This window comes from Ambystoma mexicanum, chromosome 11 (genome assembly GCF_040938575.1).
Source record: "Ambystoma mexicanum isolate Mex_15411 chromosome 11, UKY_AmexF1_1, whole genome shotgun sequence".
Classification (NCBI taxonomy): domain Eukaryota; kingdom Metazoa; phylum Chordata; class Amphibia; order Caudata; family Ambystomatidae; genus Ambystoma; species Ambystoma mexicanum.
Genome location: NC_090934.1, coordinates 1478095857 through 1478119984, shown reverse-complemented (window position 1 = coordinate 1478119984; position 24128 = coordinate 1478095857). Strand labels below are relative to the sequence as shown.

The 24128-nt window shown below is 53.5% G+C and overlaps 1 protein-coding gene across 2 annotated transcripts in view; it reads right to left on the bottom strand.

Moving 5' to 3' along the window:
• The window catches only part of FES (FES proto-oncogene, tyrosine kinase), a 474871-nt gene that overhangs the window by 42891 nt on the left and 407852 nt on the right, over positions 1-24128 (bottom strand). The gene's annotated exons all lie outside the window — the stretch shown is intronic.

The window sequence follows — 24128 nt, the reverse complement described above, 5'->3', positions numbered from 1 at the left end:
TCCTGTAGATCTGGGTGGATTTACAGCTGCACGCATTATTAAGCATTTCTTGGAAAGTTAACAAAGATGCCCAATGAATACTTTCAAAGCAATTCTGAACCGTACTGCTCAGGTCTTGCTGTCCTTGCCAGGATAGTTATATCCAGTGCAGGTTATAAATCCAAGATGGGAAATGCTGGCTGAGAAAAGGTGCATGTTAAGGGCAAATGTCACTCAACCTGTCAAGGTTTTGTATAGGTCTTCTGATGTTAAAATGCTGGTCAGACTTTAAACTTACTGTGAGAGATAAATGAATTGAAGAATTTGGCAGTTCATATTAGCAATGTGATGGTGGAAAAAAGGTCTGGCATACCAAACTTGATGGCACTTAAAAGTTGGGCCGGAGCGACAAAAGATCCCCTGGGGCTGCGACTGAACACAGTGGACGCTGATGGCACTTCGCCTGCAGTGCACTTGCGCTCCAACGGGCCACACATGCCCTAGCCCCCCGGCTGCACTGCCCCGCAGCCTTAGAACGTGCTCGCTGGCTGTCCCCTACCACCTCCCTGGACAGCCTGAGACTGGGTAGTGGCTGAGTGCACAGACTTGGGAGTGCAGGCTTTTTGCAATGAGCGTGTGCATGGGTGTCTTGTGCAGGCCAGCAGTAGCTGCCCTTAACACTCCATCTTTTTAACCTCACCCTTCCACCCACAAACACGTAAGTCTGGTAATGAGTTATTTAACGAGACAGAGTGCAGAAAGCAGGCAGAATTGCACAGTGCAGTTCCTGTACCTGCCCCTCTCCCCAACCACCACACTGTCACTGGTAAGAGCTGGTGATGGGGTTGTAGTGGCCCTGCCCATGCTTTATGTGCACTCGGCTGTAAGGGAAGCTTGTAGTAGCCCTGTCCATGCTGTATGTAGTAGCCCTGTCCATGCTGTATGCACACTTGGCAGTTAGGGAATCTTGTAGTTGCCCTGTCCATGCTGTATGCACACTTGGCAGTTATGGAAGCTTGTAGTAGCCCTGTCCATGCTGTATGTACACTTGGTTGCTAGGAAAGCTTTTAATGTATGCGGTCCTGCCCATGCTGTGTGTCCACTTGGCGTTTAGGGAAGCATGTTATACAGCATGGACAGTAGTGCTACTACACGCTTCCCTAGCAGCCACATGTACATGCAGCATGGACAGGGCTACTACACGCTTCCCTAACAGCCAAGTGTACATACAGCATGGACAGGGCCACTACAAGCTTCCCTAACAGCCATGTGTGCATGCAGCATGGACAGAGCCACTACAGGCTTCCATAACAGCCAAGAGTACATACAGCAGTGCACTAAAGCCCCTATTTAGAAAACTTGGCGGAAGCCCAGCTTTTTCCACATCTTCACTCCATCTCATGGCAGCCGGCTAGGGAGGTAGAGCCACTGCCCCTTTTTTGTATCTGGCCTTAATGGCAGCCCGTTGGCGGTCATCAGCCTGGCCAAAGCATTTTCACCAGGTGGATTTCCTGAAACATCATCTGGTGCTTTCCACCTGCTTGGGGCCGGGGGGGGGGGGGGTGGGGGGGGGACGGGGGGTTGGTGCACTTCTTCTCTCCATCTCGGAGACTCCCAAGTATTTTGCTCCACAAAGGGTGTTTTTCTGTCATCTGTGATATCTGGAAAGAGGATGTGAGGAGGAGGCTACTGAACAGCTAGAATAGACACTAGCCAAACCGACAGCCACTGACACCCTCTCAGTTGCAATGACTCGCCCGTCAGTTTCTGCCACTCGCTTTAGGGGGGGCTTACTAGATGCAGGTGGAGGCAGGGCATAGGCAGAGATATGACAAACATAGCCAGGGTCGGACTGGGACAAGAAATAGGCCCGGACACTGAAAAAAATATGGCCATCCCCTTGCCTCACGACCCTTGATTTCTGATGGCATCACCGGAAGTGATGTCATTTGACCCCACTTCAAAGTGACATCCCAGGAAGCAATGAAACATGAGCTTTCACGCCTTGACAAAACAGGAAGTGGCATCACAAAGCATTGTACCCAAGTACACTACGAAAAATATAGCTATGATTTCACTAATGTGATGTACATTTCATACAAGAATGGATCAACATATGTATCATTAATATCTGTGTGTATAGATCCATATTGTCAAATTACTGTGAATTCAAGCAGACGTCCAAGGCCAAATGATAATGTTATTGTATAGCACGTAGTTTAAGCTCCGTTTTATAGAACAAATATGCATACAATATCCCAGCCTGTGTTGGTACTCATTTATCGACCTAAGAAGGATGAAAGGCTGAGATGGCCTTGCTGGGATTCGAACCTGCAGATCACACACACATCGCAGCAGCGAGCGCTCAACCCACTGAGCTATCATATTGGCTATAGTAAAACGAGCAGTTATTCTGTATTGGATATCATTAAACTGGTAACTGAGATTTAACAGCAGACCAGTTAAGTTAATCTACAGGTCTGGTGCAAATTTGGCCGCATGTCAAGCCTGCATGCATCTACTTTCAGGCTTCAGAGGTTGGCAAAATAGGGAAAGCAGCGCATTCACAGGACATCTCATACTCTGAGCAATCGTTGCCTCATACATGCAAACAAACATCCTGAACAGCATGCCAGGGAGATGGGAAAGATAGATACATTACAATAAAGCATTCATTGTGGCACAATGAAGTCAAGGGCCACTTGATGTGCTATGGTCTAATATTTCAACACTGTACAGAAGCTTTTAGGCACAAGGATTTTGTCAAGTGACCGAGGACTCCGAGATGGAATGTCTTGTGATGATCGTAACAGAGACAACGGCAGGAAAAAAGATACATGCTATTACTGCAACTTGCGAAAGGCAAAATACATAGTCTGAAATGGATGCTTGTTCTACTCTAAAATTGGTTGTTTATCACTGATACATATTAATCACTAATACAACAGCACAGCCACTCTAGGGGGCACTGTGCCCCCTGTAGTGGCAGCCCCGGCCCCTCAAACTTGCATGCTGCAGCAGCATGTGAATGATGCATGCTGCAGCAGCATGTGAATGATGCATGCTGCAGCAGCATGTGAATGATGCATGCAGCATAAGTTATGATGCACACATCATGCATGCAAATCAATCAACACAGCAAGGTGACAGGTGGTATCTTGCTTGGATGAATTATGCCGTTGCAGGTATTTACTTTTCAAAAATATATATATTTTTTCCAAATGTTACTTCAAAAAAACTTTTGTTTTCGTCCAAACCGACCAAGGCATGGTCAGGAACCGGCCCTGACCCCCCAGGTACGATTTTGAGGGGCTAATCCAACCCTGAACATAGCCAGTGGTAGCTCCACCACATGAGGGGTGCTTGCAGAGAGATAGGGGAGCAGGTTTGACGCAATAGCCCCCATCCAACAACCTTTAAATTGAAGCCTACTGTATGCAGCTGGGGCAATGGAAAACCTGTAAAGGGGGATCCCACAAGGGCTGGGGTGTGGGAAGAGTTTGGAAGGGGGGGAACTCCGAGGCAGCGGTGCTGGCAGTTGAACTCTGCTCAAAGAAAATGTTCAACATAATAGTTTAAAAATGGTGCAATTTTTTTCATGCTGCTTCTTTCCAAACTCCTCACTGTACATCAATTCCACTTTAAATCACTTCCATGGCAGTGAGGCACCCAAAATACTGCTGAGGATGCAGTGATCTTTAGTACATTAAGGGATCCGTAGACACGCTGTGCCATAGAAGGTTACCAGGGTAGCTCAGCTGGTTGAGGGACCGTTGTTGAGATGTTATATATTAAAAACTGGTTGTTAATCGTATGACTTTTTGCAATTCCTTATAAAAAACAAGTGCTATAAAATGTGTTTGGCCAGGGGATGGGTTGGGCTGTCCATTTGCTTATATTCAGGGGGAAGTGGGTGTATTGCTGCCCCTGAAGTGAAAATCAGAAGGGGCACCCAGGAACCCATAGTTTAATTTCCTAATAACTGCTGTCAGCGCAATAGAAGTATTAATGTTTGATTAAAGTTTGACAAGCGTATAACATCTTTATAAATATAACCTGTGATAAAACACAAAGGAAGGGGCACAGAAATGACAGGGTATTTGTGTGGTAGTCCAACAAAAAAAGAACCACATTTCCAAGAAAACTAGTGAGTGCAAAGTTCAACAGCATTTTTGAGTTTGGAGATGACTTCTTTTTATTTTCTATGAAAGTGTAAGATGCAGATTTTGGAAACAATGGTGAGCCCACCATGTAGGAAGCCTGCTTCTAACAGTGATGGCCCCCACCCCAGTGATACTCATGGCCCATGGATTCGCGTGGAGTCCCTTTCAGGACAGAAGAAAGCAAATAGGCTAAGCAAATAAGACCTGCAAGCGCGCGAGTGTGGCAGAGCAGATTAGATCACTGAGCCCCCAGCTCCCCCTGCTATTGTTTGAAGATAAGATTCCTCTCAAATGGTGCTGTGGTGTGCACTTCCTGGATTGTACAATCAACGTGCTGCATGTAACCAGTACGAAACGTCAATTGTGTATCCCAGAAACCAAAGGTTGCGGCAGGAGGGGCGGTAAGTAGGCAGGGGTGGATCAGGGGAGAAAACAGAGGGTGGGGGGAATTGGACGGCTCTATGTTCTTTCATCGTGAGGCCTTTTGACGATTGCCTTTTAAACATGTGCAAAATACACTTTTTTTAATGGGGCACCACCTATTTTTAACTATTCCCGACACCCCCCAACCCTTATCTGCCCTTTCTCACCCCCCAAAAATGTTCGATAACCTTTTTTTTTAGAAATTTCATACACGTTTAAAATGCACTCGTAAAAATGCCTGGCGATGAAAGGAAGTTATAACGACTGGAGAGGTGTGGGGGAAGAGGGTGGATTGGGGAAAAAAGCAGTGTGTCAGTGGTTTGGGGGGTGTCCGCTGGATAATGACGAGGCGAGCTGGGGTAATGAGGGAGGTGCTCCCTCTGAGACTACTGTGTGAGAAGGGGGTAGAGGGAGCCACTCTGATCGCAGAAGTAACAGTACGCAGCAATGGGACTTTAAAGAAGAACAATCAAATGGATCTTAAAAGAAAACCCATAAGGGCTTCGATCCTAAAAGCAGAAGACTTTCTATGTGTGCTGTGGGATTAAGTATAAACCCATTCACGCCACGGTCTATGTGTGCTGTGGGATGAAGTATAAACCCATTCACGCCCCGGTCTATGTGTGCTGTGGGATTAAGTATAAACCCATTCACGCCACGGTCTGTGTGTGCTGTGGGATTAAGTATAAACCCATTCACGCCACGGTCTATGTGTGCTGTGGGATGAAGTATCAGCCCATTCACACCACGGTCTATGTGTGCTGTGGGATTAAGTATAAACCCATTCACGCCACGGTCTGTGTGTGCTGTGGGATTAAGTATAAACCCATTCACGCCACAGTCTATGTGTTCTGTGGGATGAAGTATAAACCCACTCACGCCACGGTCTATGTGCGCTGTGGGATGAAGTATAAACCCACTCACGCCACGGTCTATGTGTGCTGTGGGATGAAGTATAAACCCACTCACGCCACGGTCTATGTGCGCTGTGGGATGAAGTATCAGCCCATTCACACCACGGTCTATGTGCGCTGTGGGATTAAATATAAACCCATTCACACTACGGTCTATGTGCGCTGTGGGATGAAGTATCAGCCCATTCACGCCACGGTCTATGTGCGCTGTGGGATGAAGTATCAGCCCATTCACACCACGGTCTATGTGTGCTGTGGGATTAAGTATAAACCCATTCACGCCACAGTCTATGTGCGCTGTGGGATGAAGTATCAGCCCATTCACGCCACGGTCTATGTGTGCTGTGGGATTAAGTATAAACCCACTCACGCCACGGTCTATGTGTGCTGTGGGATTAAGTATAAACCCACTCACGCCACGGTCTATGTGTGCTGTGGGATGAAGTATCAGCCCATTCACGCCACGGTCTATGTGTGCTGTGGGATGAAGTATCAGTCCATTCACGCCACGGTCTATGTGTGCTGTGGGATTAAGTATAAACCCATTCACGCCACGGTCTATGTGTGCTGTGGGATTAAGTATAGACCCATTCACACCACGGTCTATGTGTGCTGTGGGATTAAGTATAAACCCATTCACGCCACGGTCTATGTGTGCTGTGGGATGAAGTATCAGCCCATTCACACCACGGTCTATGTGTGCTGTGGGATTAAGTATAAACCCACTCACGCCACGGTCTATGTGTGCTGTGGGATTAAGTATAAACCCACTCACGCCACGGTCTATGTGTGCTGTGGGATGAAGTATCAGCCCATTCACGCCACGGTCTATGTGTGCTGTGGGATTACGTATAAACCCATTCATGCCACCACGGTCTATGTGTGCTGAGGGATTAAGTATAAACCCATTCATGCCACCACGGTCTATGTGTGCTGAGGGATTAAGTATAAACCCATTCACGCTACGGTCTATGTGCGCTGTGGGATGAAGTATCAGCCCATTCACACCACGGTATATGTGTGCTGTGGGATTAAGTATTGACCCATTCATGCCACGGTCTATGTGTGCTGTGGGATTAAGTATAAACCCATTCATGCCATGGTCTATGTATGCTGTGGGATTAAGTATAGACCCATTCATGCCACGGTCTATGTGTGCTGAGGGATTAAGTATAAACCCATTCACGCCACGGTCTATGTGTGCTGTGGGATTAAGTATAAACCCACTCACGCCACGGTCTATGTGTGCTGTGGGATGAAGTATCAGCCCATTCACACCACGGTCTATGTGTGCTGTGGGATGAAGTATAAACCCATTCACGCCACGGTCTATGTGTGCTGTGGTATTAAGTATAAACCCACTCACGCCACGGTCTATGTGTGCTGTGGGATGAAGTATAAACCCACTCACGCCACAGTCTATGTGTGCTGTGGGATTAAGTATAAACCCATTCACGCCACAGTCTATGTGTGCTGTGGGATTATGTATAAACCCATTCACGCCACTGTCTATGTGTGCTGTGGGATTAAGTATAAACCCATTCACGCCACGGTCTATGTGTGCTGTGGGATTATGTATAAACCCACTCACGCCACGGTCTATGTGTGCTGTGGGATTAAGTATAAACCCACTCACGCCACAGTCTATGTGTGCTGTGGGATGAAGTATAAACCCATTCACGCCCCGGTCTGTGTGTGCTGTGGGATGAAGTATCAGCCCATTCACACCACGGTCTATGTGTGCTGTGGGATTAAGTATTGACCCATTCATGCCACGGTCTATGTGTGCTGTGGGATTAAGTATAAACCCATTCATGCCATGGTCTATGTGTGCTGTGGGATTAAGTATAGACCAATTCACGCCACAGTCTATGTGTGCTGTGGGATTAAGTATAAACCCATTCATGCCATGGTCTATGTGTGCTGTGGGATTAAGTATAGACCAATTCATGCCACGGTCTATGTGTGCTGTGGGATTAAGTATAAACCCATTCATGCCATGGTCTATGTGTGCTGTGGGATTAAGTATAAACCCATTCACGCCACAGTCTATGTGTGCTGTGGGATGAAGTATCAGCCCATTCACGCCACGGTCTATGTGTGCTGTGGGATTAAGTATAAACCCATTCATGCCACCACGGTCTATGTGTGCTGAGGGATTAAGTATAAACCCATTCATGCCACCACGGTTTATGTGTGCTGAGGGATTAAGTATTGACCCATTCATGCCACGGTCTATGTGTGCTGTGGGATTAAGTATAAACCCATTCATGCCATGGTCTATGTGTGCTGTGGGATTAAGTATAGACCAATTCATGCCACGGTCTATGTGTGCTGTGGGATTAAGTATAAACCCATTCACGCCACGGTCTATGTGTGCTGTGGGATTATGTATAAACCCACTCACGCCACGGTCTATGTGTGCTGTGGGATTAAGTATAAACCCACTCACGCCACAGTCTATGTGTGCTGTGGGATGAAGTATAAACCCATTCACGCCCCGGTCTATGTGTCATCTGGCATTGTTTTGGAATATCAGGAGCACCCGGGTGACCCCAATGTTCTAAGTTACTTAAAGGACGTTTATTGCCATTTCCCTCAAACAGTCTGTCCTGAACCCTAGTCACATCTTCATTCCTTTCACGGACCTTCTGGTGATGGAGAAATGGGGAACCTTTCCGTGAAGCTACTATGCTGCCAGCGGATATAATCTAAAGGTATTGTGATGGCTCAAAAGAAGGAGTCGGAAGCATGGTGGACATTATACTGTCATTTTATTTAAATAATAAGGAAAAAGGCCTATCTCACCCTCTTGCTATAGGGGTATTCCCTTCCCAAGTAAATTAAACTAAAGCTGCTCGTGTATCGTTATGACTCCAAACTCAAAATGTCCTCAGTCCGAACCTAAATCTACCTGACCCTACCACCAACAGTAAAAACTAAAAGAAGCCAAAAGAAGGTTTCTCATATGGCTGTCTCACTTGACTTTGGGCTTCAGTTAAGGATTTCCTTCTTTCACACAAATCTTCAATATGCAAATGTCTCCTTTAGAAAATACGTTCCTTGTGCTAATCTCTTCTGACACTCCTCTCTGGTCTTATTTATGAGCTCTTGTAGATCTTCCCAACTATCCAAAGATGTTGTCTTCCTGACAATCTGACACTTCTCATTGTTCCCTCTGAGATACTCTCTTAGACCACTTCCTTTAATTTTATGTCATTTCCTTGTGTTATCAGGGTTGAGAGTTCACCACTCTTGGTGTCTTTTAAATCCACCCTTTCACTCCTTGCTTTCTTCACTCTGCACTCTTAACTCACGCTCATGTGAGTGGTTGCGTGTGCCTAATTGTGACTTATAAATAAAGACTGAACTCTATCCTTTACTTTAACGAGGCATACCTATTCATACATAAGAAGCTACAGTGTATCTACTATTGAAGAAGAGAACAAGCTTTGCCCATGCCAAGAGCCTCCCTATATTAAAAGTGAAACCAACCTTTCTCAGAGTCAAAAAGCAATCTAAACATTACTGTGAAGTTACTAAAAATGTAATTGGCCTAAGATAAATGTGCAAACATTACATGAAGCTAAGAGTGTGACACCAAGGCTTCAGGGTAATTACTTGGGCTGATAAGCTGGCAGAAAGGTGAAGATAAAGTTGAGGAAGGGAGAGTGGCTGCTTGTAAAGATTATTTTGAAGTTGACACAACCTGTAGTGCCATAGACTCTGGAATACAGAGAGAATTGAGTCTCCAAGGCAAACCCAGGTTGTGATTGTGGCAGACAGTCAAGAAAGGCAAAGAGGCTGCCCCTTTTGAAGAGAGATATTCAGAGGAAGAGTGCCTTGCCTACCTGAAGATACTGAAGTACTTTGAAGTATATCTTGTTGAAGCCTATCTAGATGGAAACATCACTGAAGATGTGTTAGAAGTCCCAAGTACTGAAGCTGTGATGGTATATCTGGGTGTCACTAGATTCAACATTGTAGTAGCCTAAACAAAATGGAGTACCATGAGACAAAGGTGACCGTTCTCATGGTGAATCAACTAGATGTGAAGTTGAAGTAGAAGCAGCAGCACTGAGACGTCATCCTGACAAATAAACCATTGAGAATTCTAAAGCTGTAACAGAGGAAATACTGTTAACCAAGACCTGTGTCTCATTGACAGTTGCAGATATTGAACTTCTTTTTTGAACTGTGGGAAGTCTTCTTGAAGAGGTGTCAAAGCATTGTGGCTGGGATTACCATTGGTGCTATTTGGTGGAAGTGGAAAGTGGATATTTCACCAAGAAGAAAAGATTTGCTATCATTGGAACTTTGGTTAACAAACCTTGACTTTGAAACATGAAGAACTCCTTTTAGACATTTCTTTCTTTGGTTGAACATCAACAGAATTTACCTTGAATCCTGGGAAAGGGAATTGACCCAGGACATTAGAAGGTTATTATGAAACTGTGAGTGTGGTTCATGTCATGTTGTACTGCAATATATTATCTTTGTGCATGTGTTGCTTAGTGTCAGGGCCAGACATCCTGTGTTAGTGTTTCCCTGTAGCTTTGGTTAAGTAGGGAAATCCTCACCAGAGTAGGGATCGTGAGGCATTTTAGAGAATAAAAAGGCATGTTTTGATAAATCATCAAAGAGGTGCCCGCCTTGCAGTACTGACCCCTCACAGTGCCCCCAGATGGGGCAGTGTTGAAGAAGTGGGACAAAAGGGCTTTGGAGGTAAGTGGTGCCAGGAGAAGGGAGTCATAATCCACATGAGGCAGGGGGTCCCTAGAGCACCGTGGGTGGGAGAAGGGAGTCATAATAACATGGGGCAGGGGGTCCCTAGAGCACCGTGGGTGGGAGAAGGGAGTCATAATCCACATGGGGCAGGGGGTCCCTAGAGCACCGTGGGTGGGAGAAGGGAGTCATAATCCACATGGGGCAGGGGGTCCCTAGAGCACCGTGGGTGGGAGAAGGGAGTCATAATAACATGAGGCAGGGGGTCCCTAGAGCACCATGGGTGGGAGAAGGGAGTCATAATAACATGAGGCAGGGGGTCCCTAGAGCACCGTGGGTGGGAGAAGGGAGTCATAACCCACATGAGGCAGGGGGTCCCTAGAGCACCGTGGGTGGGAGAAGGGAGTCATAATAACATGAGGCCGATGGTCCCTAGAGCACCGTGGGTGGGAGAAGGGAGTCATAATACCATGAGGCAGGGGGTCCCTAGAGCACCGTGGGTGGGAGAAGGGAGTCATAATAACATGAGGCAGGGGGTCCCTAGAGCACCGTGGGTGGGAGAAGGGAGTCATAATCCACATGGGGCAGGGGGTCCCTAGAGCACCGTGGGTGGGAGAAGGGAGTCATAATCCACATGGGGCAGGGGGTCCCTAGAGCACCGTGGGTGGGAGAAGGGAGTCATAATAACATGAGGCAGGGGGTCCCTAGAGCACCGTGGGTGGGAGAAGGGAGTCATAATAACATGAGGCAGGGGGTCCCTAGAGCACCGTGGGTGGGAGAAGGGAGTCCTAACCCACATGAGGCAGGGGGTCCCTAGAGCACCGTGGGTGGGAGAAGGGAGTCATAATAACATGAGGCCGGGGGTCCCTAGAGCACCGTGGGGGGGAGAAGGGAGTCATAATAACATGAGGCAGGGGGTCCCTAGAGCACCGTGGGTGGGAGAAGGGAGTCATAATAACATGAGGCAGGGGGTCCCTAGAGCACCGTGGGTGGGAGAAGGGAGTCATAATCCACATGGGGCCGGGGGTCCCTAGAGCACCGTGGGTGGGAGAAGGGAGTCATAATAACATGAGGCAGGGGGTCCCTAGAGCACCGTGGGTGGGAGAAGGGACTCATAATAACATGAGGCAGGGGGTCCCTAGAGCACCGTGGGTGGGAGAAGGGTGTCATAATCCACATGGGGCCGGGGGTCCCTAGAGCACCGTGGGTGGGAGTCATAATAACATGAGGCAGGGGATCCCTAGAGCACCGTGGTGGGAGAAGGGAGTCATAATAACATGAGGCAGGGGGTCCCTAGAGCACCGTGGGTGGGAGAAGGGAGTCATAACCCACATGGGGCAGGGGGTCCCCAGAGCACCGTGGGTGGGAGAAGGGAGTCATAACCCACATGGGGCAGTGGGTCCCCAGAGCACCGTGGGTGGGAGAGGGGCGTCATAATAACATGAGGCAGGGGGTCCCTAGAGCACCGTGGGTGGGAGAAGGGAGTCGGCAGGGGGTCCCTAGAGCACCGTGGGTGGGAGAAGGGAGTCATGATAACATGAGGCGGGGGGTCCCTAGAGCACCGTGGGTGGGAGAAGGGAGTCATGATAACATGAGGCCGGGGGTCCCTAGAGCACCGTGGGTGGGAGAAGGGAGTCATAATAACATGAGGCAGGGGGTCCCTAGAGCACCGTGGGTGGGAGAAGGGAGTCATAATCCACATGAGGCCGGGGGTCCCTAGAGCACCGTGGGTGGGAGAAGGGAGTCATAATCCACATGAGGCCGGGGGTCCCTAGAGCACCGTGGGTGGGAGAAGGGAGTCATAATAACATGAGGCCGGGGGTCCCTAGAGCACCGTGGGTGGGAGAAGGGAGTCATAATCCACATGGGGCCGGGGGTCCCTAGAGCACCGTGGGTGGGAGAAGGGAGTCATAATAACATGAGGCAGGGGGTCCCTAGAGCACCGTGGGTGGGAGAAGGGAGTCATAATAACATGAGGCGGGGGTCCCTAGAGCACCGTGGGTGGGAGAAGGGAGTCATAATCCACATTAGGCCGGGAGTCCCTAGAGCACCGTGGGTGGGAGAAGGGAGTCATAATAACATGAGGCAGGGGGTCCCTAGAGCACCGTGGGTGGGAGAAGGGAGTCATAATAACATGGGGCAGGGGGTCCCTAGAGCACCGTGGGTGGGAGAAGGGAGTCATAATAACATGGGGCAGAGGGTCCCTAGAGCACCGTGGGTGGGAGAAGGGAGTCATAATAACATGAGGCAGGGGGTCCCTAGAGCACCGTGGGTGGGAGAAGGGAGTCATAATCCACATGAGGCCGGGGGTCCCTAGAGCACCGTGGGTGGGAGAAGGGAGTCATAACCCACATGGGGCAGGGGGTCCCTAGAGCACCGTGGGTGGGAGAAGGGAGTCATAATCCACATGGGGCCGGGGGTCCCTAGAGCACCGTGGGTGGGAGAAGGGAGTCATAATAACATGAGGCAGGGGGTCCCTAGAGCACCGTGGGTGGGAGAAGGGAGTCATAATAACATGGGGCCGGGGGTCCCTAGAGCACCGTGGATGGGAGAAGGGAGTCATAATCCACATGGGGCCGGGGGTCCCTAGAGCACCGTGGGTGGGAGAAGGGAGTCATAACCCACATGGGGCAGGGGGTCCCTAGAGCACCGTGGGTGGGAGAAGGGAGTCATAATAACATGGGGCAGGGGGTCCCTAGAGCACCGTGGGTGGGAGAAGGGAGTCATAATAACATGGGGCAGAGGGTCCCTAGAGCACCGTGGGTGGGAGAAGGGAGTCATAATAACATGAGGCAGGGGGTCCCTAGAGCACCGTGGGTGGGAGAAGGGAGTCATAATCCACATGAGGCCGGGGGTCCCTAGAGCACCGTGGGTGGGAGAAGGGAGTCATAACCCACATGGGGCAGGGGGTCCCTAGAGCACCGTGGGTGGGAGAAGAGAGTCATAATCCACATGGGGCCGGGGGTCCCTAGAGCACCGTGGGTGGGAGAAGGGAGTCATAATAACATGAGGCAGGGGGTCCCTAGAGCACCGTGGATGGGAGAAGGGAGTCATAATCCACATGAGGCCGGGGGTCCCTAGAGCACCGTGGGTGGGAGAAGGGAGTCATAACCCACATGGGGCAGGGGGTCCCTAGAGCACCGTGTGTGGGAGAAGGGAGTCATAATAACATGAGGCAGGGGGTCCCTAGAGAACCGTGGGTGGGAGAAAGGAGTCATAATAACATGAGGCAGGGGGTCAGTAGAGCACCGTGGGTGGGAGAAGGAAGTCATAATAACATGAGGCAGGGGGTCAGTAGAGCACCTTGGGTGGGAGAAGGGAGTCATAATAACATGAGGCAGGGGGTCCCTAGAGCACCGTCGGTGGGAGAAGGGAGTCATAATAACATGAGGCAGGGGGTCCCTAGAGCACCGTGGGTGGGAGAAGGGAGTCATAATAACATGAGGCAGGGGGTCCCTAGAGCACCGTGGGTGGGAGAAGGGAGTCATAATAACATGAGGCAGGGGGTCCCTAGAGCACCGTGGGTGGGAGCACCGTGGGTGGGAGAAGGGAGTCATAATAACATGAGGCAGGGGGTCCCTAGAGCACCGCGGGTGGGAGAAGGGAGTCATAATAACATGAGGCAGGGGGTCCCTAGAGCACCGCGGGTGGGAGAGGGGAGTCATAATCCACATGAGGCCGGGTGTCCCTAGAGCACCGCGGGTGGGAGAAGGGAGTCATAACCCAATGGGGCAGGGGGTCCGTAGAGCACCGCGGGTGGGAGAAGGGAGTCATAACCCAAATGGGGCAGGGGGTCCGTAGAGCACCGCGGGTGGGAGAAGGGAGTCATAACCCAAATGGGGCAGGGGGTCAGTAGAACACCGCGGGTGGGAGAAGGGAGTCATAACCCACATGGGGTAGGGGGTCCCTAGAGTACCGTGGGTGGGAGAAGGGAGTCATAATAACATGAGGCAGGGGGTCCCTAGAGCACCGTGGGTGGGAGAAGGGAGTCATAATAACATGGGGCAGGGGGTCAGTAGAGCACCGTGGGTGGGAGAAGGGAGTCATAATAACATGAGGCAGGGGGTCCCTAGAGCACCGTGGGTGGGAGAAGGGAGTCATAATCCACATGGGGCCGGGGGTCCCTAGAGCACCGTGGGTGGGAGAAGGGAGTCATAATAACATGAAGCAGGGGGTCCCTAGAGCACCGTGGGTGGGAGAAGGGAGTCATAATAACATGAGGCAGGGGGTCCCTAGAGAACCGTGGGTGGGAGAAGGGAGTCATAATAACATGAGGCAGGGGGTCCCTAGAGCACCGTGGGTGGGAGAAGGGAGTCATAATCCACATGAGGCCGGGGGTCCCTAGAACACCGTGGGTGGGAGAAGGGAGTCATAACCCACATGGGGCAGGGGGTCCCTAGAGCACCGTGGGTGGGAGAAGGGAGTCATAATCCACATGGGGCAGGGGGTCCCTAGAGCACCGTGGGTGGGAGAAGGGAGTCATAATAACATGAAGCAGGGGGTCCCTAGAGCACCGTGGGTGGGAGAAGGGAGTCATAATAACATGAGGCAGGGGGTCCCTAGAGCACCGTGGGTGGGAGAAGGGAGTCATAATCCACATGAGGCCGGGGGTCCCTAGAGCACCGTGTGTGGGAGAAGGGAGTCATAATCCACATGGGGCTGGGGGTCCCTAGAGCACCGTGGGTGGGAGAAGTGCTCATAATAACATGAGGCAGGAGGTCCCTAGAGCACCGTGGGTGGGAGAAGGGAGTCATAATAACATGGGGCAGGGGGTCCCTAGAGCACCGTGGGTGGGAGAAGGGAGTCATTATAACATGAGGCAGGGGGTCCCTAGAGCACCGTGGGTGGGAGAATGGAGTCATAATAACATGAGGCAGGGGGTCCCTAGAGCACCGTGGGTGGGAGAAGGGAGTCATAATAACATGGGGCTTGGGGGTCCCTAGAGCACCGTGGGTGGGAGAAGGGAGTCATAATCCACATGAGGCGGGGGGTCCCTAGAGCACCGTGGGTGGGAGAATGGAGTCATAATAACATGAGGCAGGGGGTCCCTAGAGCACCGTGGGTGGGAGAATGGAGTCATAATAACATGAGGCAGGGGGTCCCTAGAGCACCGTGGGTGGGAGAAGGGAGTCATAATCCACATGGGGCCAGGGGTCCCTAGAGCACCGTGGGTGGGAGAAGGGAGTCATAATAACATGGGGCCGGGGGTCCCTAGAGCACCGTGGGTGGGAGAAGGGAGTCATAATAACATGGGGCCGGGGGTCCCTAGAGCACCGTGGGTGGGAGAAGGGAGTCATAATCCACATGGGGCCGGGGGTCCCTAGAGCACCGTGGGTGGGAGAAGGGAGTCATAATAACATGAGGCAGGGGGTCCCTAGAGCACAGTGGGTGGAAGAAGGGAGTCATAATAACATGGGGCCAGGGGTCCCTAGAACACCGTGGGAAGGAGAAGGGAGTCATAATCCACATGAGGCCGGGGGTCCCTAGAGCACCGTGGGTGGGAGAAGGGAGTCATAATAACATGGGGCCGGGGGTCCCTTGAGCACCGTGGGTGGGAGAAGGGAGTCATAATCCACATGAGGCCAGGGGTCCCTAGAGCACCGTGGGTGGGAGAATGGAGTCATAATAACATGAGGCAGGGGGTCCCTAGAGCACCGTGGGTGGGAGAAGGGAGTCATAATAACATGGGGCCGGGGGTCCCTAGAGCACCGTGGGTGGGAGAAGGGAGTCATAATAACATGGGGCCGGGGGTCCCTAGAGCACCGTGGGTGGGAGAAGGGAGTCATAATAACATGGGGCCGGGGGTCCCTAGAGCACCGTGGGTGGGAGAATGGAGTCATAATAACATGAGGCCGGGGGTCCCTAGAGCACCGTGGGTGGGAGAAGGGAGTCATAATAACATGAGGCAGGGGGTCCCTAGAGCACCGTGCGTGGGAGAAGGGAGTCATAATCCACATGGGGCCGGGGGTCCCTAGAGCACCGTGGGTGGGAGAAGGGAGTCATAATAACATGAGGCAGGGGGTCCCTAGAGCACTGTGGGTGGGAGAAGGGAGTCATAATAACATGAGGCAGGGGGTCCCTAGAGCATCGTGGGTCGGAGAAGGGAGTCATAATAACATGAGGCAGGGGGTCCCTAGAGCACCGTGGGTGGGAGAAGGAAGTCATAATAACATGAGGCCGGGGGTCCCTAGAGCACCGTGGGTGGGAGAAGGGAGTCATAATCCACATGGGGCCAGGGGTCCCTAGAGCACCGTGGGTGGGAGAAGGGAGTCATAATAACATGAGGCAGGGGGTCCCTAGAGCACCGTGGGTGGGAGAAGGGAGTCATAATAACATGGGGCAGGGGGTCCCTAGAGCACCGTGGGTGGGAGAAGGAAGTCATAATCCACATGAGGCCGGGGGTCCCTAGAGCACCGTGGGTGGGAGAAGGGAGTCATGATAACATGAGGCAGGGGGTCCCTAGAGCACCGTGGGTGGGAGAAGGGATTCATAATAACATGAGGCCGGGGGTCCCTAGAGCACCGTGGGTGGGAGAAGGGAGTCATAATAACATGAGGCAGGGGGTCCCTAGAGCACCGTGGGTGGGAGAAGGGAGTCATAATCCACATGGGGCCGGGGGTCCCTAGAGCACCGTGGGTGGGAGAAGGGAGTCATAATAACATGAGGCAGGGGGTCCCTAGAGCTCCGTGGGTGGGAGAAGGGAGTCATAATAACATGGGGCAGGGGTCCCTAGAGCACCGTGGGTGGGAGAAGGAAGTCATAATCCACATGAGGCAGGGGGTCCCTAGAGCACCGTGGGTGGGAGAAGGGAGTCATAATCCACATGGGGCCGGGGGTCCCTAGAGCACCGTGGGTGGGAGAAGGGAGTCATAATAACATGAGGCCGGGGGTCCCTAGAGCACCGTGGGTGGGAGAAGGGAGTCATAATAACATGAGGCCGGGGGTCCCTAGAGCACCGTGGGTGGGAGAATGGAGTCATAATAACATGAGGCAGGGGGTCCCTAGAGCACCGTGGGTCGGAGAAGGGAGTCATAATATCATGAGGCAGGGGGTCAGTAGAGCACCGTGGGTGGGAGAAGGGAGTCATAATAACATGAGGCCGGGGGTCCCTAGAGCACCGTGGGTGGGAGAAGGGAGTCATAATAACATGAGGCAGGGGGTCCCTAGAGCACCGTGGGTGGGAGAAGGGAGTCATAATAACATGAGGCAGGGGGTTAGTAGAGCACCGTGGGTGGGAGAAGGGAGTCATAATAACATCAGGCAGGGGGTCCCTAGAGCACCGTGGGTGGGAGAAGGGAGTCATAATAACATGGGGCAGGGGGTCCCTAGAGCACCGTGGGTGGGAGAAGGGAGTCATAATAACATGGGGCAGGGGGTCCCTAGAGCACCGTGGGTGGGAGAAGGGAGTCATAATAACATGGGGCAGGGGGTCCCTAGAGCACCGTGGGTGGGAGAAGGGAGTCATAATAACATGAGGCCGGGGGTCCCTAGAGCATCGTGGGTGGGAGAAGGGAGTCATAATCCACATGAGGCCGGGGGTCCCTAGAGCACCGTGGGTGGGAGAAGGGAGTCATAAAAACATGGGGCCGGGGGTCCCTAGAGCACCGTGGGTGGGAGAAGGGAGTCATAATCCACATGAGGCCGGGGGTCCCTAGAGCACCGTGGGTGGGAGAAGGGAGTCATAATAACATGGGGCAGGGGGTCCCTAGAGCACCGTGGGTGGGAGAAGGGAGTCATAATCCACATGGGGCCGGGGGTCCCTAGAGCACCGTGGGTGGGAGAAGGGAGTCATAATAACATGAGGCAGGGGGTCCCTAGAGCACCGTGGGTGGGAGAAGGGAGTCATAATAACATGGGGCCGGGGGTCCCTAGAGCACCGTGGATGGGAGAAGGGAGTCATAATCCACATGGGGCCGGGGGTCCCTAGAGCACCGTGGGTGGGAGAAGGGAGTCATAACCCACATGGGGCAGGGGGTCCCTAGAGCACCGTGGGTGGGAGAAGGGAGTCATAATAACATGGGGCAGGGGGTCCCTAGAGCACCGTGGGTGGGAGAAGGGAGTCATAATAACATGGGGCAGAGGGTCCCTAGAGCACCGTGGGTGGGAGAAGGGAGTCATAATAACATGAGGCAGGGGGTCACTAGAGCACCGTGGGTGGGAGAAGGGAGTCATAATCCACATGAGGCCGGGGGTCCCTAGAGCACCGTGGGTGGGAGAAGGGAGTCATAACCCACATGGGGCAGGGGGTCCCTAGAGCACCGTGGGTGGGAGAAGAGAGTCATAATCCACATGGGGCCGGGGGTCCCTAGAGCACCGTGGGTGGGAGAAGGGAGTCATAATAACATGAGGCAGGGGGTCCCTAGAGCACCGTGGATGGGAGAAGGGAGTCATAATCCACATGAGGCCGGGGGTCCCTAGAGCACCGTGGGTGGGAGAAGGGAGTCATAACCCACATGGGGCAGGGGGTCCCTAGAGCACCGTGTGTGGGAGAAGGGAGTCATAATAACATGAGGCAGGGGGTCCCTAGAGAACCGTGGGTGGGAGAAAGGAGTCATAATAACATGAGGCAGGGGGTCAGTAGAGCACCGTGGGTGGGAGAAGGAAGTCATAATAACATGAGGCAGGGGGTCAGTAGAGCACCTTGGGTGGGAGAAGGGAGTCATAATAACATGAGGCAGGGGGTCCCTAGAGCACCGTCGGTGGGAGAAGGGAGTCATAATAACATGAGGCAGGGGGTCCCTAGAGCACCGTGGGTGGGAGAAGGGAGTCATAATAACATGAGGCAGGGGGTCCCTAGAGCACCGTGGGTGGGAGAAGGGAGTCATAATAACATGAGGCAGGGGGTCCCTAGAGCACCGTGGGTGGGAGCACCGTGGGTGGGAGAAGGGAGTCATAATAACATGAGGCAGGGGGTCCCTAGAGCACCGCGGGTGGGAGAAGGGAGTCATAATAACATGAGGCAGGGGGTCCCTAGAGCACCGCGGGTGGGAGAGGGGAGTCATAATAACATGAGGCAGGGGGTCCCTAGAGCACCGCGGGTGTGAGAAGGGAGTCATAATCCACATGAGGCCGGGCGTCCCTAGAGCACCGCGGGTGGGAGAAGGGAGTCATAACCCAATGGGGCAGGGGGTCCGTAGAGCACCGCGGGTGGGAGAAGGGAGTCATAACCCAAATGGGGCAGGGGGTCCGTAGAGCACCGCGGGTGGGAGAAGGGAGTCATAACCCAAATGGGGCAGGGGGTCAGTAGAACACCGCGGGTGGGAGAAGGGAGTCATAACCCACATGGGGTAGGGGGTCCCTAGAGTACCGTGGGTGGGAGAAGGGAGTCATAATAACATGAGGCAGGGGGTCCCTAGAGCACCGTGGGTGGGAGAAGGGAGTCATAATAACATGGGGCAGGGGGTCAGTAGAGCACCGTGGGTGGGAGAAGGGAGTCATAATAACATGAGGCAGGGGGTCCCTAGAGCACCGTGGGTGGGAGAAGGGAGTCATAATCCACATGGGGCCGGGGGTCCCTAGAGCACCGTGGGTGGGAGAAGGGAGTCATAATAACATGAAGCAGGGGGTCCCTAGAGCACCGTGGGTGGGAGAAGGGAGTCATAATAACATGAGGCAGGGGGTCCCTAGAGCACCGTGGGTGGGAGAAGGGAGTCATAATAACATGAGGCAGGGGGTCCCTAGAGCACCGTGGGTGGGAGAAGGGAGTCATAATCCACATGAGGCCGGGGGTCCCTAGAACACCGTGGGTGGGAGAAGGGAGTCATAACCCACATGGGGCAGGGGGTCCCTAGAGCACCGTGGGTGGGAGAAGGGAGTCATAATCCACATGGGGCAGGGGGTCCCTAGAGCACCGTGGGTGGGAGAAGGGAGTCATAATAACATGAAGCAGGGGGTCCCTAGAGCACCGTGGGTGGGAGAAGGGAGTCATAATAACATGAGGCAGGGGGTCCCTAGAGCACCGTGGGTGGGAGAAGGGAGTCATAATCCACATGAGGCCGGGGGTCCCTAGAGCACCGTGTGTGGGAGAAGGGAGTCATAATCCACATGGGGCTGGGGGTCCCTAGAGCACCGTGGGTGGGAGAAGTGCTCATAATAACATGAGGCAGGAGGTCCCTAGAGCACCGTGGGTGGGAGAAGGGAGTCATAATAACATGGGGCAGGGGGCCCCTAGAGCACCGTGGGTGGGAGAAGGGAGTCATTATAACATGAGGCAGGGGGTCCCTAGAGCACCGTGGGTGGGAGAATGGAGTCATAATAACATGAGGCAGGGGGTCCCTAGAGCACCGTGGGTGGGAGAAGGGAGTCATAATAACATGGGGCTTGGGGGTCCCTAGAGCACCGTGGGTGTGAGAAGGGAGTCATAATCCACATGAGGCGGGGGGTCCCTAGAGCACCGTGGGTGGGAGAATGGAGTCATAATAACATGAGGCAGGGGGTCCCTAGAGCACCGTGGGTGGGAGAATGGAGTCATAATAACATGAGGCAGGGGGTCCCTAGAGCACCGTGGGTGGGAGAAGGGAGTCATAATCCACATGGGGCCGGGGGTCCCTAGAGCACCGTGGGTGGGAGAAGGGAGTCATAATAACATGGGGCCGGGGGTCCCTAGAGCACCGTGGGTGGGAGAAGGGAGTCATAATAACATGGGGCCGGGGGTCCCTAGAGCACCGTGGGTGGGAGAAGGGAGTCATAATCCACATGGGGCCGGGGGTCCCTAGAGCACCGTGGGTGGGAGAAGGGAGTCATAATAACATGAGGCAGGGGGTCCCTAGAGCACAGTGGGTGGAAGAAGGGAGTCATAATAACATGGGGCCAGGGGTCCCTAGAACACCGTGGGAAGGAGAAGGGAGTCATAATCCACATGAGGCCGGGGGTCCCTAGAGCACCGTGGGTGGGAGAAGGGAGTCATAATAACATGGGGCCGGGGGTCCCTTGAGCACCGTGGGTGGGAGAAGGGAGTCATAATCCACATGAGGCCAGGGGTCCCTAGAGCACCGTGGGTGGGAGAATGGAGTCATAATAACATGAGGCAGGGGGTCCCTAGAGCACCGTGGGTGGGAGAAGGGAGTCATAATAACATGGGGCCGGGGGTCACTAGAGCACCGTGGGTGGGAGAAGGGAGTCATAATAACATGGGGCCGGGGGTCCCTAGAGCACCGTGGGTGGGAGAAGGGAGTCATAATAACATGGGGCCGGGGGTCCCTAGAGCACCGTGGGTGGGAGAATGGAGTCATAATAACATGAGGCCGGGGGTCCCTAGAGCACCGTGGGTGGGAGAAGGGAGTCATAATAACATGAGGCAGGGGGTCCCTAGAGCACCGTGCGTGGGAGAAGGGAGTCATAATCCACATGGGGCCGGGGGTCCCTAGAGCACCGTGGGTGGGAGAAGGGAGTCATAATAACATGAGGCAGGGGGTCCCTAGAGCACTGTGGGTGGGAGAAGGGAGTCATAATAACATGAGGCAGGGGGTCCCTAGAGCATCGTGGGTCGGGGAAGGGAGTCATAATAACATGAGGCAGGGGGTCCCTAGAGCACCGTGGGTGGGAGAAGGAAGTCATAATAACATGAGGCCGGGGGTCCCTAGAGCACCGTGGGTGGGAGAAGGGAGTCATAATCCACATGGGGCCAGGGGTCCCTAGAGCACCGTGGGTGGGAGAAGGGAGTCATAATAACATGAGGCAGGGGGTCCCTAGAGCACCGTGGGTGGGAGAAGGGAGTCATAATAACATGGGGCAGGGGGTCCCTAGAGCACCGTGGGTGGGAGAAGGAAGTCATAATCCACATGAGGCCGGGGGTCCCTAGAGCACCGTGGGTGGGAGAAGGGAGTCATGATAACATGAGGCAGGGGGTCCCTAGAGCACCGTGGGTGGGAGAAGGGATTCATAATAACATGAGGCCGGGGGTCCCTAGAGCACCGTGGGTGGGAGAAGGGAGTCATAATAACATGAGGCAGGGGGTCCCTAGAGCACCGTGGGTGGGAGAAGGGAGTCATAATCCACATGGGGCCGGGGGTCCCTAGAGCACCGTGGGTGGGAGAAGGGAGTCATAATAACATGAGGCAGGGGGTCCCTAGAGCTCCGTGGGTGGGAGAAGGGAGTCATAATAACATGGGGCAGGGGTCCCTAGAGCACCGTGGGTGGGAGAAGGAAGTCATAATCCACATGAGGCAGGGGGTCCCTAGAGCACCGTGGGTGGGAGAAGGGAGTCATAATCCACATGTGGCCGGGGGTCCCTAGAGCACCGTGGGTGGGAGAAGGGAGTCATAATAACATGAGGCCGGGGGTCCCTAGAGCACCGTGGGTGGGAGAAGGGAGTCATAATAACATGAGGCCGGGGGTCCCTAGAGCACCGTGGGTGGGAGAATGGAGTCATAATAACATGAGGCAGGGGGTCCCTAGAGCACCGTGGGTCGGAGAAGGGAGTCATAATATCATGAGGCAGGGGGTCAGTAGAGCACCGTGGGTGGGAGAAGGGAGTCATAATAACATGAGGCCGGGGGTCCCTAGAGCACCGTGGGTGGGAGAAGGGAGTCATAATAACATGAGGCAGGGGGTCCCTAGAGCACCGTGGGTGGGAGAAGGGAGTCATAATAACATGAGGCAGGGGGTTAGTAGAGCACCGTGGGTGGGAGAAGGGAGTCATAATAACATCAGGCAGGGGGTCCCTAGAGCACCGTGGGTGGGAGAAGGGAGTCATAATAACATGGGGCAGGGGGTCCCTAGAGCACCGTGGGTGGGAGAAGGGAGTCATAATAACATGGGGCAGGGGGTCCCTAGAGCACCGTGGGTGGGAGAAGGGAGTCATAATAACATGGGGCAGGGGGTCCCTAGAGCACCGTGGGTGGGAGAAGGGAGTCATAATAACATGAGGCCGGGGGTCCCTAGAGCATCGTGGGTGGGAGAAGGGAGTCATAATCCACATGAGGCCGGGGGTCCCTAGAGCACCGTGGGTGGGAGAAGGGAGTCATAAAAACATGGGGCCGGGGGTCCCTAGAGCACCGTGGGTGGGAGAAGGGAGTCATAATCCACATGAGGCCGGGGGTCCCTAGAGCACCGTGGGTGGGAGAAGGGAGTCATAATAACATGGGGCAGGGGGTCCCTAGAGCACCGTGGGTGGGAGAAGGGAGTCATAATCCACATGGGGCAGGGGGTCCCTAGAGCACCGTGGGTGGGAGAAGGGAGTCATAATAACATGAGGCAGGGGGTCCCTAGAGCACCGTGGGTGGGAGAAGGGAGTCATAATAACATGAGGCAGGGGGTCCCTAGAGCACCGTGGGTGGGAGAGGGGAGTCATAATAACATGGGGCAGGGGGTCCCTAGAGCACCGTGGGTGGGAGAAGGGAGTCATAACCCACATGGGGCAGGGGGTCCCTAGAGCACCGTGGGTGGGAGAAGGGAGTCATAATAACATGGGGCAGGGGGTCCCTAGAGCACCGTGGGTGGGAGAAGGGAGTCATAATAACATGAGGCAGGGGGTCCCTAGAGCACCGCGGGTGGGAGAAGGGAGTCATAATCTACATGAGGCAGGGGGTCCCTAGAGCACTGTGGGTGGGAGAAGGGAGTCATAATAACATGAGGCAGGGGGTCCCTAGAGAACCGTGGGTGGGAGAAGGGAGTCATAATAACATGGGCCAGGGGGTCCCTAGAGCACCGTGGGTGGGAGAAGGGAGTCATAATCTACATGGGGCAGGGGGCCCCTAGAGCACCGTGGGTGGGAGAAGGGAGTCATAACCCACATGGGGCAGGGGGTCCCTAGAGCACCGTGGATGGGAGAAGGAAGTCATAATCTACATGGGGCAGGGGGTCCCTAGAGCACCGTGGGTGGGAGAAGGGAGTCATAACCCACATGGGGCAGGGGGTCCCTAGAGCACCGTGGATGGGAGAAGGAAGTCATAATCTACATGGGGCAGGGGGTGATATGATGAAA